This window comes from Pleurodeles waltl, chromosome 11, assembly GCF_031143425.1.
Source record: "Pleurodeles waltl isolate 20211129_DDA chromosome 11, aPleWal1.hap1.20221129, whole genome shotgun sequence".
Lineage (NCBI taxonomy): Eukaryota > Metazoa > Chordata > Amphibia > Caudata > Salamandridae > Pleurodeles > Pleurodeles waltl.
In genome coordinates this window covers 535333409-535348685 of record NC_090450.1, presented here as the reverse complement: position 1 = coordinate 535348685, position 15277 = coordinate 535333409, and the positions used below count along the sequence as shown (strand labels likewise).

The window sequence follows — 15277 nt, the reverse complement described above, 5'->3', positions numbered from 1 at the left end:
CTGGGCTGCAAGACTAAGAGAAGGGGCGATCCTGCACCGAAAAGAATGTTCTGGAATCAATTAAAAAGCGTGTCTTGTCTTTCTCGACCGCCCATCTTTCTCGATGGAGCGTTGTTTTGTGATCAGGAAATTATGACAGATATTCTACGCGTTAGATAAAGAAAAAAGTCCAGAATAATCCACCGGCTACTAGTTAAAAGCTCCAGAATTCATCTTGTTTCAATAGGGGGTTTCTCAACAGTGGTTCAGCTGATGTCCAAAAACGCACATTTAAGCAACTGGTTCCAGTTGAAACTTTTTTCCACTTGGCCAGCTGGTATGTTCACCCCGGGGTTTGGGGGGTCGTTGTGCAACTTCCCTATTTCGTGTGACTGGATTATCCACATTGCAAGGATATTTCAAGCAGATTTTCATATTGTAGTTAACCTTGGAAGGGCTTGGGGTCAAAGCTGCGCTCGAGGGCACAGCCGTTGCTTCCTTCTCAGGCAGGGTGGCCATGGGAAGGTATTAAAATCCGAGGCCTCTGATGTCAGTGGCGCAATAAGGAACACACATATGTACTGTGAATTAATTTGTTTTTGTTTTTCAAACCCTTTGCAGAAGCCCAGCCGTTTAGTACATAGCCTCAGCGGTACGTGGACTTGAGATGTGAAGGGGGCCACAGCGCCCATTTTCTTACTGTTTTTAGCTGCGCAAACTGGAGCTCATTTTCCTCGCAAGCCTTAGGGCCCATGGCACCGTTGCCTAGGCAGGCACACTTATCTTATGCGATGCAGCTTTCCTAGACTATACCTGCGTTATTCCAGTAAATTGGCAAGTTGCGCCAAAGTAGCGGACAAAAATCTTAACTTTTATAGAAACGGTAGGCTCTGGACAACCAAAATCATCGTTCCTAGTTATGGGCCCAGAAACCACTTCATTTGGCGATTACCAGGCAAAACGGGCTCGCGAGGTGTGAAACACGGCATTGATTCCTTGCTTGATACCCATGTGCCCTCTTTCACCTTTGTTGCACTCATTTAGGTGGATCCTGTGACAGGCGTTTTGGCGAAAAAAAGTGAGAAATTAAGATAGAATGGCAACTGCCCAGCCGCAGAACATTTTGAAAATCACTGGGTCGTAGTTGCCCATCTCGCTTTTTTTGCACAATTTTAGGGCCATTTTTCGGCCAATCGCAGCCCACCAGACAAAAGCTAAGTGCCGACATGTACATGTTTACTTAATATAATCAGATCTGGCTTCCCAGTTAGAAAGAAACAAAAGCACAGATGACAAGCCTAACTTTCACCCACATTTCCCTACTGAACACTTCCAGGTCAGTGACATCAGCCCAGACGGGCCCCAGCCTGTTGCCTCAAAGTTGGTGCTGCCTTTCATTTACTTAATTACTAGCCACAAAGAAACAGTAGATCTTACCAAATATAAATGTAATGTGAATCTAAAACTGTGTCTTATTCCCTTAAAAGTACGACTAATAAGAATGTTGATTACTTTGCTCCTGTCTGAAAATCACTTTATTCCCAACATCCATAAGTGGAGAGTAAAATACTTAAGATTTAAACAACTGGGAGCCCTGGCCATTCTCTCTGTTGTGGAAATCTGACATGGACCCGGAAAAGAGTGACCGACAATGAAAGTTGGAGCCCCTTATTCGAGGTCGTGGTGCCCATCTCGTTTTCGGCCTCTAACTACCCCAGGGGCACTTGGCTACGGTACACCTTGTTTTCTCATTATTTATCGGTGCACCGTCACCAGTCTTGGGCTGAATGTTCAAGCTTGGCTGACCCATATTTGTTATTTGTTCCGGTAACTCAGTGGGTTGAGGAGTTTGTGTGTCCGGTGTTCTCTGGAAACGGTCTTTAGTCGTACCCACCCGGTCCGATGCATGCAAAGTCCCGAGCTCCGCCCAATGGTCGCCCCCCTCCGAGCAGGAAGGGAATTGTGTGTCATGGAGTGCTTAGGCTGTGACACCCCCCCCCACCCCCCCCCCCCCCCCACTCCCCAACCACTTATCGTGTTGAAGCTAAGAAATTGCAAGATGGGCGACACTGTATGGTGTGTGTAGAAGGCAGTCTTTTCCCGGAAGATCCTCATTAGGGTGAGGCGCAGTGCCCCGAGGCCTGTGAGCTCCTAAGGTTGCCGCTGTCTGACACACCTGCCCCACCCTGTGAGTTTTTTTCCCTCCAGGTTGCCCTGTTCGACCTTCCACCGAGGGGCCCCTGACCCCGAAAGGCCACCAAGGTTCCAACTATAGGTGCTGCTCAGAAGGACTGGAGGCAGCTCCTAGGTAGGAGGAAACCAAACTCAGTAAAACCCCCACTAGTGTGATCAGACTCAGAGAACCGGGGCAGTCCCCAAAAATAGAAGTAAGACTATAATTTTGCGTCGACTAGTGAAGATGCACAAAGATCCATAAACAATATTTGTCTTTGATACCATTTGGACCCTATAAGAAAACATAACTTTTTTGAAACGTGATATAGCAGAACAATTTGGTAACTTTTAATTTCAAATTAAAGCAGTGCAAATAAGCCCCTCCTTCTCTCACACAAGCTGTGCTGCAGCTAAGGGGAATGCTTGGGGTCAGCTGAGGGTCTTCTGAAATGCAGATTTTCTCTTATTTATACCCTGCAGTGTGCGTCTCTGAGACGCTAAAGCACAGCAGAAGAGTCATTTAAACAACTTTAACAATTGACTTTTATCCCCTTGGTAATGTAACATGAGAGAGCCCTAGGAACTGTGACCCTGCGCTCTATTTTGAATCTAACCTGTACTATCACAGACCCAGGCCCTCTCCCCAAAACAGGGACATTGATTAGTTGTAATAGGGTCTGTCCGGGGAAATCCGGCGAGGTCTGGCCACCCCCAAGCCTGTCCCGTTTGGCCCCTACATGTTGGGCTTGACTTTTTGGTTAATGATAGTAGCCTGCCAGGTATTCGCGGGTATTATATCTGTGTCTTGAAGGTGGTGTGAACAAACGTTGACAGTGCAGAGAGGTGAGACTGAGAACGGAAGGATGCTCTACCAATCCTGTCACATCATGATCCACAGAGAGCTGCGAGTGGTAGCGTGTAGACCATGGCCTGTGGGTACTTCAGATAGAGGCAGGTTTATCCTTGGTGCCTGAGCAGGGGAGCCTGGTAGCAGGCTGTAGACAGGAGTGGGCAGAGGATTTATGCTGCATGAGCAGGGAGAGCCTTTCCTAGCTTACGCTGCCAGACAATTAAGGTGACCAGGCGTACCGGATTTGCGAAGACAGTCCCAGTTTTTCGATAGCTGTCCCGGCAGATTTTGGGAAATGTAGCTCATGTCCTGGTTTATACAGATGGTTCATAATTTAATTAATAAGCATGGTACTAGCTTTAAAAATTGCAGTATATTTATTTTCTTAGTGCATCTATTGTAGTTCTTTGCTAATGAGCACCGTCATATTGCGCCCGCAGTTGATGTAAAAATGTAGTCCTTCTTCTATTTTTGCCAAATGTCCCGGCTTTTGGTTTTAAAAATCTGGTCACCCTCCCAGACATGCCATTAAGCTTTTAGTGGGAGCCTGCTGGTGGCATCTGCATTGATTTACCCTACCCTAGTATTGCTCTTTTTATACACCTCAAGTTTTCAACAGTCACCCAGTTGGGCACAGAAGAGAAACCAAGTGAGAGCATGCCCACCGGGGGCCCTTATACAGTCGGCAAAGTTCAGGAGGTGCAGATAGGGTTCAGGCCAGGAACACCCCTAAGCACATATGTGTAAAACAGTTTACTCTATAAACCGGACTAATATTCTCAACAAAGCATAAATGGAGATTAATATGAAAAGAGGGAGTAACGGAAAATCCAGGCCCGCTCCCTCCTGTCCATCAGCTCTGCTCTACTGATGGAAGAACTGCGGGTGTCACCTGATTTGAAGAGTGACTGCTGGTCTTAAACCCCTTTCAATAGAGAAATGAAATTATTAACCAGCTGTAGGTGAAGAATATATTTCTACAAAAAAACAAAATTGAAAATGCATTTTTACTTGCTGAAAAAGTGTACACAAGGATTGAGTATTGCTCTTACCTGAGGCTTCCAGAAGTGGCTAGTAGAACTATTCTCATTGGCCACTGTTATTTGGGGCCCTGCTGTTTTAAAATCACTTAAGCCAGGGGTCTGCATCCTTTTCTATAGTAAAAGGTACTTGGGTTTAATGAACATCACCCAGAGCTACTAATGTTATTAGTGCTGTAACAATGATAACATCAGACAAGATTACAATAGTGTCCACTATATGCAAACCATGACCATCATAGTGTATCAGGCAGGGCTGCAAGCAGTAATGTAAAACAGGCTTTGTCAATTTCAAATGCTTCTGTAAATGCATATCAACCATAGTTGCGATGTCTCTGACACCTAGGTAATGAGATTAGCAATAAGTCTATCAAATGCCACATGTTTTAGCACTCAAATAGCAACTTTTGAACATCAGTTTGATTTCTGAAAAAGCACACACTGTCTTGAGTACAGGCCTTGAATTTTGGTATACATATATTAATTTAGCCAGAAAAAAACATTCATATTTAGTTGGCTGGGTTGAACACTGGAGAGCTTACTTGCAGGTAGCAGGAGAACTACAAGTAGCTCATGAGCTCCTCGTTGGGGAAGCCTGACCTAAGCGCATGGCAAATTGTGAAATCATTGTGCATACTGCACTAAGGCCCTGTTTAAGATATTGGCGGACAAGTTACTTCATCACTGCAGTGACGGATATCCCGTCTACCGAAATCTAATTCCCATTATATCCAGGGGATTTAGATTTCGGCGGACCGGATATCCGTAGCTGTTGTGACGGAGTAACTCTTCTGCCAATATCTAAATCAGGCCCTATTTGTTTCAAGCATTTGCAATGCAGTGGGTCTTGCGTTTGTTTGAGTTAGAGCTATTAGCGTTGTAAACTCCTAACTGGACTTTTCTTGCTACATAAATTGAAAATGAAAAATAAAACAGTTGACATAAGCAAGGCGATTCAAAGCGCCACGGCCGTCATGAGCGTGAGCACGAAGGCGAGACACAAAATGAAAAAGAAGAAGTTTGCTCGCAGTCAAATGTATCAACAAAAGTGCAGTTATCCATGTAACAGGGTCGATGGCCAAGGTGGTAACAAAACTGGTCCAAAGAGGAACAAATGTTAAGCATTTATCAATGATAATAAAGGATTTGTGAAAGGCAAGCCCTCGAGTGATAGTGATGGACGTATGTGTGGGCGTGGTTAAAAGCCCACAGATAGATTACAAAACGTCAGAGCGCTTGTGCACTGGACCCAAAAATGGAGTGTGGCAATGACACGATTTCAAAAAGCTTCCTATTCTATAAACATCTTACAGCAGGTTTGCACTTCATGACTTCCTTGGATAGGTGTGAAATTCAGAAATCAAGTCAAATGTGAAAAATGCCCCATGTTGCTATCTCTAGTGGCACTCAGGAGTTGTGGCAGGCTGGCGAAGTAGATAAAATACACTGGCAAAATTGCTTAATCCTGAATTTCTAATCCTAAATTCTCCAGTAGTCAATTTGTATGATCCTGGACAACATAACTTTTTTCTCCTTGTGCAGCAGATTCTGTGTAAGGTGTGTCTCCGAGTGAAAATCAAATTACACTCACAGGGAAAGAAGCGGGGACCATGAGGAGATAAAACATAATGAGGAATCACTTTTCTCAAATGGAAGCCGCTCCTAACAACTATTTTGAAACATTCAGAGGAGAGGTAGAATTCTTGGATTACAAATTAGGAATTGTGAAATTGTCAATTTTAAAAACAAAAGTTATATCTGATTCCCAAAAATTTAAATTTATAAATTGGTGGCCCAGTTGTGTCTGGTTCTCTTTAGTCGCATGTAGGTTATATGTAACATGAAGCCCCTGGAGACAACTGGCCTAATTTAGATCTTGGCGAATTGAATACTCCGTCACAAATGTGACGGATTTCCCGTCCACTTTATCACGACCTCAATGGGAAAAAATTGGGATCGTAATACAGCGGATGGGATACCTATCACGTTTGTGACTGAGTATTCCCCTCCGCCAAGAACTAAATCAGGCCCAAAGTTTGTTATCCTAAAGACAGCCACACCAACGACCTATAGATCTAACAAACGTTTAAATTATATGTCATAGCTTGATTTTCTAACTCGGTTATCTTGAACACAGATCCCTCCCCTGAGTCTGCTCTTGTTCTTTCACACCCATTTCCTTGGTGCCTGTTTCTATTATTTGCAGTTTTCATATGGACACTACTAGAGGCGGACACCCAACCAAGCCTGTAATCAAAATGGTGGCTAGGAATTGTTTTCCGTATGTAACAACCCGTTTTAGGGTTGAAGAGGGGCTGAAAGTAAAAAAAACAATGGTCAGGCCTCGCCTCTATACGTAGAGATAACTGTGTGGATCTTCTAATAACGATCAAGCAGCTTTATTTATAAAAGTTAAATTAGTTTAATTCTGATGTGCATAAGTTCGTGCCTGTGTGTGAATGCGTGTTTGTGTATGTATGTATGTGCTGTTCGCCACTGAGGCCATTGGTTGTGTAGATGTTACTTTTCGCAAGGTGTTTTCAGATGCTTCTCTGACACAAAGCCTTTCTTTCTCAGGCCCAGCAAGTGTGGAAAGGACCTTGTTTGTACACATGGTCGGACAGTTTATTCAAAATCACTGCACAAACACCCTGTGCATTGATCGGTCTAGAGGCACTTTATTTGCTTGCACGTTGTGGATAACCTCTTGAAACCGAATAGCACATTTACAGCCTCCTATCCTGAATAATTGTGGGCATCGGATTTACACAGTTTATCTTTCAGCAAAAATGCCTCTTTTTCTATTTGTTATTGTGCAATTGAAGCTGTTCGGGTTTCGTTTGTTTCCCATTTCTTAAACTTGGCCTTACCTGTGTCCCAGATTATTGTTAAAAAAAAATAGAAAAACCCCAAATCATACATCATTTACCTACAGTAAGCGGCTTTTGGTCAATGGGCTTCATTAGTCTGTTACATTGTCATTCACATTTTGTTTCCGCCCACCACAGCATATGGTTTGTGGCCGGATGTCAGCCCCTTTTACCTCCCTTCACTCGGAGTCTCTACCCAAAGCCTGTGCACATTGTTTGTTTGCATCTGCTTAAAAATAATTTCTTTCTCTTCACTGACAAAGCTGGTTCACATTGTGCTTTATTTTATCTTTTTTTTTAGATAAATACCAATGTATTTTGCCTGTACTTGTCAAGTTAGGTGGTAATTTATTTTCTGTCTCCTTTCTAAAGTTGATGTAATAAAGTGTGTGAGTGACACTGTACGAGTGTAGTTTCCTGCAAGTGGAGATTTATTCTTTCTTCATTGACTAATAATAATAAAATACATTACACAGCTGAAAAGCTTGTTATTAAAAGCACCACTAGTAAAGTTGTCACCTCAGTGAATGTTTTTTAATTTCATTTTTTTGCACGCATATGGCAAACACGTTTAGGTAGATACTTTTTTTTATTTTATGGCATATTCTTGCATTAAAAAAAATTGCAGGAGCTAAGACAAGCTTTATTGGCATTGCAAATGCTTGCTTTTTGGTGCCTGGAGGAGAGTGTAGATATGTTCCTCTTTGTTTGGAGCTTCTCAGGGGATGTATGCCTTTTCTTGTCTCCTTTTTCCTCTCGTAAGCGGGTGGGGAGAGGTTTAGTGTAGGGTTCCCTAGCTGGGGATTCATTTTTCTTGTGGCTTGTTAATTGGGAGTGGGGTGGTGGTTTGCAAGATGGGTGTTTCGATTGTGGTTGTGGAGTGAAGGAGGGTGGGGGTTTTGGGGGGCAGGGTTTGATTTGGTTGGGTAAAGTTGGGAGAGGGTTGGGTGGAAGGGCTGTGGGGGGGCGAAACAGGGGGAGCATTTGAGGAGAGGAGCAAGTTTCTTATCAGTCTAGATGAACTCTGGTCAGAAGAGGCACTTGGGTGCTAAAGGGATGAGACCGGCTGTGCTGTATTATACCCAGAGTAAGGTCCATGAGTAAGATTCGAAATGCGACTTAATATTTGTGGCCTAAAGGATTCCACTAACAGAAGTGTGGCTTTCGATCTGAATATATTAGAGCCTATAACACACCTTTCCTACAGGACACACACATCAAAGAGTCTAGGAAACATCTGCTGGAATTCTTATGATTTAAGTTGGTGTGGTGTACAATGCAGGGGGCTCGGTCCAGAAGGGTCTCCATCCTGGTTCGAGGCAGCCTTCGTAGATTTGCACGTACAAAATCGGATAGGTCTGGTAGGTGGGTGATCACTCTGTGCATGCATTCGAATGGTCTGTTTACACTTGCAACAGTGTATGGGGTGGTATTGGATGACCCATCTCTATTTGAATAGCTTAACCTCGAGCTTGCTCTCTGGCCCACTCCAATAGGTATATGTGGGGATTTTAATTTTCATGGAGCTCGGATGCGGCTAGAAGAAGGGTTTCGACCAATACACAGGTTGAAAGCCAAAAGTCTTAGATTTCCTGATTCACCTTGGTGAAAATTCTGGGTTGCTTGATGTTTGGGGGAAGCTAAAATCTTCTGATCCAGGGTACACCTACTACTTGGTGCCGCACTGGTCTCATGCCCGTCTAGGCTATATGTTTATTTCACATGCCCTTCTGTACGGAGCTAACATGGAGAAGTACACTAGGGTCATGCCTGACCATAACCCACTAGTTCTTGATCTAACTAGGAGAAATCTGAGGCCGATCATACAGAATTGGTCCTTTGATCTGGCACTTTTGGTGTACTTGGATTATATAGCTCATATGAAGGGTTGGATCTCTGATTTTCTAGAGATTAACCGAGGGAGTGCCCCAGTTGGGGCAGTGTGGGACACTATCAAGGCGGGGGTGCGTGGGGAAACTACACGTTTTGGATGGAATTGCCAAAAAATAAAAAAAACAGCAATTTAAAGATTTGTATGAGGCACTGGAGGAAGTGGAATCGCAGTTTATGGCTGCAGTTACAGGAGGGGATGATATAAAGGGGGGCTTAGCTCAAGGTTGCACTGGCCAGAGCTGCAATTATTAAAATATTAGACAAAAAAAGCAGCAGAGAAGTATGTTACCTGGAAAAGGGAATGTTACGAATACAGTGAACGGGTGGGACATATGTTGGCGGTGTGGTCTACAGGTAAATGCACCCAATCTGCAATCAAAAAGATCAGAGATAGGCAGGGCAGTATAGTTTCAGATCCTGCTGAAATTCGTGAGGCACTCCGGGTTTTTTTGTGAAAGGCTTTATAAAGGAGAGGAAGACAATGATAATTTAGAAGTGGATATGAGGAGCTTTTTAGATCTTGTGCCACCAGGGATGCGCAGTGCAGAAGATAGAAATCTACTTGGGGCTTCCTTCTCGGTGGATGGAGTTCAGAATGCTATTGCTAATTTGCCTTAGGGCAAAGCAGTAGGAGGGGATGGAATCCCGCTTGAATTCTACAAAGTCTTTTTTGAGCAGATAAAACATGAGTTTCTGCTCATGTTTATGCAGGTGCAGGAAGGCTCACTGGTCCCAGATTCCTGGTTGTCTGCAAAGCTGTGCATCTGTCTGAAAAAGGGGAAACCCCCGCCGGAGATGGGTTGTATAGAACAATAACCCAGATAAATAGTGATGCTAAGATTTATACTAACATTTTGGCTTAACATTTAAGTCAGGTGATAGGTAAATTAGGATCACCTAGATAGCATAGGTTCATTCCAGGCAATGGTACTATGGACCATTATGTGTGCAATCAATCTTTAGGATCCTGCATCCGTATTGGGGAGCCCCATGGCATTGATATTTCTGGACGCTGACCTTTGACAGGGTGTCCTGGGCCTTTCTGTGGACAGCTATGGGGCACTTTGGTATAGGCTCGGGCTACAAAAAAGCAGTGAGGGCAGTATATTGTAACCCCAGTGTGAGGTTGCAACTGATGGGGAGACAATTGGGGGAAATTCAAATCCATAGAGGTATGAGGCAGGGATGTCCCTGTTCCCCACTGTTGTTTGCATTTACATTGATCCGTTAATTCGGAAACTGGAGCAGACCGGACTGATAAAGCCTATGCCAAATCAGGGTTGGGACACAAAGGTTTTGGCCTATGCAGACGACGTCGCTACGTCGGACCCCATTGCAGCTTTGGAACAAATAGAGCAAGAAGTACAGGCTTTTGGACGCTTCTTGGGCTATCTGCAAACAGCAAACTTTGCAGGACTCTATGGTACTGAATTAGCATATGAACGATAACATTGATGTCTGGGGCACCCTTATATTGCTGGAAAAATAGGCCTTTTTTTCTCTTGTTTGTGTCAATCTCTATTTTTTATATTATATTTTCTTATGTAATATGGCTATATTATGGAAAGTGATGTATGTGCCCCTTCCATAATTGCTTTTTCTCTGAGTGGAAAAAGGGGCTAAAATTCAAAAAGATTATATGAATATTATTTTGACTTAAAACGTTTTATTGAGAGAAGGGCAACATCTGCCGAACGAAGTAACGCAGCAGCAGGAGGGGAAGAAACGAGGAAAATACATAACAATTTTAACACAAAAATATCTCTTTTAAAGGGTTACTTTACCTAAACAATGCTCTTGCCTCCAATTAGAAGAAATCATAAGACCAGTATTAACATCCCGTGAGTAGTAGAAATCAAAAGTTGGTAACCATGGAGTTCTCGTTTGATTCCGTTTGGACAAAATCATCTTCTTTTTGAATTTTCATATTCTCTCGCTACTTCGGGTTTAGTGAACACAAATGTCTTACTATTATCACGCATGCATGCGCAGCCATGCAGGGTACCAGAGAGTCGCCTTCAAGTCTCAACATTTCATCTCCCTTTTGATAGTTTGCGGGTCCTGTGTGTGCCACAGAATTGAAAGGTTAAGGTTCGAAAACATGCATTCATCTGCTTCTGTGCACCATTATTTTAACTTTGTTTAAGACTGCATTCAAGACCTGTCCATGCTGTCCAGAGTCAGACAAATTAGCCAAAACTGTGCTGTTGCCCTCTTTTTTTCCTGCTGGACCCCTCGAGGGGTAATCTAGAGTCTTTCATCACAACCCAGGATTTTATTAAATTTTGTCTAATTTTCTTATAACTCAACTTCAATTTCCCAAATTTGAGATAGAGGCAAAACAAGACACCCCTGGATTATTTTTTAATGTTCTTGAAACAGTCTCACTAGTTGCTGTCATGTGCTGGTTTAGTGCTCTAACAACTGTATCTCCGATTCAACTTTTCTTCTCCTTCATGGTTCCTTCCAAGTAAGCCATCCTTCAGTCTATGTAGTATGCCATTTGTTGCAGATCCTTTGGTGCCGCCATTATCATTGTTTCTCCGTGTGAGAGGGTAACTTATGAATCTCAAGAGAACCTGTCTTCTCCTTGGAATGTCCTCCTCAGGCCACTTGGCCCAGTTGTCACTCACTATTAAGGTGGATCCAGTTGCTTGCTCTTATGTGAACCCCCCTCTGCTCCTCTCACACTGACATCTTTACTCCTCGTTACATTCCCATACCACGGTTCCTTGCCAAAGCACATCCCAGGCATCTGGTTTCCTGTAGGGAGAGGAGGTGTGCACACTCTATTTTGTGAGCTCTCTGTTTGTCTCCAGAGGGTCTCTGCATCATTGGGTTAGGTCGTCACCATTGTCTTAATTACCTTAAAAGCACATCTGCTAGGCATTGCAGCAGGGCTACACTGGTAGTGAAACTCCCAAGGCTCCTGTCATCGAGCCCCAAGGTGGCGCACTTTCCATGCCACGGACAGATGCCCCACCTCCATGTCGGGGTTGCTTTCTAAAGTGCCGGAGTTACAGCTGTGCAGATGGGCAGCCATCCTGGAGCCCACCAACCTCCTGGCATCCATCTACATTACCACCCTCCTCTGGATACCCCTCGCCCCTCTTGATTTTTTTGTTTTGACTGTCATGCAGCAGTTGACAATACCATGGTACCAGAGTGACTTTTAAGGAGTCGGGAGGTACATATACATGTGGAAAATATTAAATATGGAGAACCAGGTATTTCAGAATGATTTGTTGTTAGCCTGGTAACTGAGGATATTTGGTGTGGGGTCAGGTGGATGTGGAGGCAGTGGCGTAGCGTGGGTTGTCAGCACCCGGGGCAAGGCAAGTAATTTGCGCCCCCTAACCCGGGGCAAGGCAAGTAATTTGCGCCCCCTAACCCGTGGATTTAGTCTCTTCCAAGATGTTGCGCCCGGTGCGGCCGGCCCCCCTGCACCCCCCACGCTACGCCACTGCGTGGAGGTAGGGTTTCTTTGAGTGGAAGGGATATAAGCTTGTGCGTTATTTTTTGTCTTTTTTGTAGCTCAGGCTTTGCTCCTTAAAGTGAGAAGTTTAGTGATGGCAGAAGTGTTATTCTGCTTTCTGACTGTATTAGAAGTCTTCCTTGATTAGTATCTTGGGTACAAAAATTGTAAATAAATCCTGACCTATATAGCTTTGCCGATGGATACATTTCCACTGACACTACCTGCAGTTCCATTCCACATGTGCCCTTGTCTCTTATACCTGTTTCTGAATCAACCCTGAAACTAACTACTCCAGTAGACACAATTTTAGGAATATAGAAAGAGCAAAGCAAATGGGCACTGAAAATTAGGAATTAAGCTCTAACTATGCAACTCTTGAGACTATAATTCAAGTAGGCCACTTCAATCCAGTTGTGCCACCCAAGATAACCAATGTCGACAGCCAGTATAGGTTTAGAGATACCACCGGACCACCAACCACTCTGTATACCTATTCCAGACCCCATCTAGATCCAATCATATTAAAGGAGCAAAGAAGACTCGCTAAAGCCGTGACTGTAGGTCTAACAATAGCATTTTACATTCTACTCAAACATTCATTTTGTACACATTGCTCAAGGTGAGCTGTTTAATGCCCTGGTGAGTGACTATAACTTGTCAGCTCAGTGTAAGGGCGAGAGGAACTCCAGTGATTGTGCTTTTATCTCCACATTTACTGGTGAAGGTACTTTTAACAATCATAGATTTGATCTTTGTCTCTACTACCTTGGTGCCATTGCTGATGAATTTTAATGTATTGTGGCTCACAAAAAGTGATCATAACCCATTAGTCACCACCCTACAGTGGAGGCAGCTTGTAGACCTCACCAAGAATCTAACCCAGGGGCAATTGACCACACATGACCAAGATATAGTAGGGCAGCTATCCAGACTCTTTTCACCCCAGCTTGTTTGGTCACTGCTCTGATACCGTTACCTCATGCGTTGATTTTCAATATTTAAACAAGATCCTTCTTAGCTCATATGTGCGTTCAACTACTCAGGGTAAGTGGTTCAACCATTTTTGTACCAGGCCCAGAGCGACTTATTGACAGCTCTCAAGGAAAAGCCTAGGGACAGATGAAAAGATGCCTCTCTTAGAACCTTGTATAAAAACATCTTATAGAGTAAGAAGCATGCTTTGAAACAAGAAGCTTAGCAGGATCTTATTTCTGCCTGTGTGTCCAGATCTAGTGCAAACTTCTGGGAGATTGTGAATCGATCACTATTTACCTCCGACCAGGTAAGTCCACTATCGCAGCATATCTTGGACAATATTTGAGTCAAGCACTTTGAAGCCATTTATGATAAACCTTGTCCTTTTGTTGAACCCACTGCCTTTTACCCAACACTGACTTCTGTGAATGAGTATTTTTCTTTCCTTTGATAGGGAAGAAGTAAGAAATGCTATTCCTACTCTTCCTAGTAACAAGGCCCGGGTCCTTATGGGGTTTCAATGGACCTATTGTAGTCTAAATTTATTTTAGGAAATGTTAATTTAGGTTAGGGTGACCCTCCCTTTTTAGCAACCCTGAGAGTATCATAAAAGCAGTTCTTATTTGAGTACAACACGCTTTCCTCAGTCAGTTAGTGAAGAGAGGGAATCCATGGCTTTATCAAGGTCTTATACAATCTATTTTGTATTTAGAACCTTAACTTTTATATAATATGGTTAATTCTCACCGCTATTTATTAACACGGTTTATATTAAATATGGTTCATTCTCTGTTTAGCACCCCCATGGATGGTCTTGTGATATTGTGACATGGATTGCCCACCCTGTATTTGTGACTCTACAGTTACTCAAAACACTTTACCTTATTCTGTTCTGTTTACAAGCACTATAGATCTTGTTTTTTAAAGCCATCCTTAGTTGGGAGAAACTTTGCCCACATTAGGCCTGCTTTTCTGTTTTTACGGTTATTGAGTGACCCTTTCATCTGTTAGTATGTTGCTTGCCTTTTAAGCTTTGCTGTCTGACTAAGGAATTCTATGATTGGTGACTCAATGTTTTCCTCTGCAATGTTTGTACGTGCATTATTTGAACTTATAATTTAACTGTTTTTCATGGTTGGTAACTTCAAACCGAATACAGTATGTTCATTGATTTACTCACCAAAGCATCCAACAAATAAACAAAATAGAGTAAAAACTGTGAAAATAACTAAAAGGCATTGCCAAACCACTAACCCAAGCAGGACTGAACGTAAGAGTTTATAGTAGGAGTATTTTACATACTCTTTTTCGAGTTTGGGAATGAAATGTTTTTAAGGAATGACATGTCATTTTTTGTTATCAGTATGTATATTACATGTTGTTGTGGTGTATACTTTGTGGCAAATCATCAACCAAACAAGCATTGGCAAAAACAGTAGCTTTAGGTTTACATATCAAGCTGTTGCCATGGTTAAGGTCTTTTAAACATTTTTTTATTACAAGCATAAGCCGCAAAAAGAAAAAGAAAAAAACATGCTTCAGCCTAAGCATGGTAGCCAAATGCTTGCAGTAAAAATGTTTTAACATTTTAGCTACTGCATATTGTTTTAATACACCAATATTTATAATTTATTGCAGTTAGATGTACGTAGAAGAGGTATAGGTATAGAAACCCTTGTTAGTTTGAAGTGATTCTTATCCGCGCAAAAAGCTACTACTAGCTTTGAATTACAGTAACCTGAGGCCATATTTTAAACGTAAAAGGATGGCTACAGAAATAAATAATATGAATAAAAAGCATTGGCAAAGTAATGTATTGTCCCACAAGCCGTCCATTAAAATTACACTTTTTTTAAGGTCAGTCTGCAGGTGATCAGGTTAAATACCATCTCTCATAGTGCAGGAAAGCCAGTGACTGAAGTGCTCTGACTCATTGCCCCTTCATGTATGCTGTAGCGCACAGAATCAGAATTTGATCAACAGTTAAACAGACTATTGGATGAAGAGGGGTGGCTTG

General features: G+C 42.8%; 1 protein-coding gene across 1 annotated transcript in view; it reads left to right on the top strand.

Moving 5' to 3' along the window:
* The window catches only part of LOC138265851 (G protein-coupled receptor kinase 5-like), a 377657-nt gene that overhangs the window by 52515 nt on the left and 309865 nt on the right, over nucleotides 1-15277 (top strand). The window lies entirely within an intron of this gene.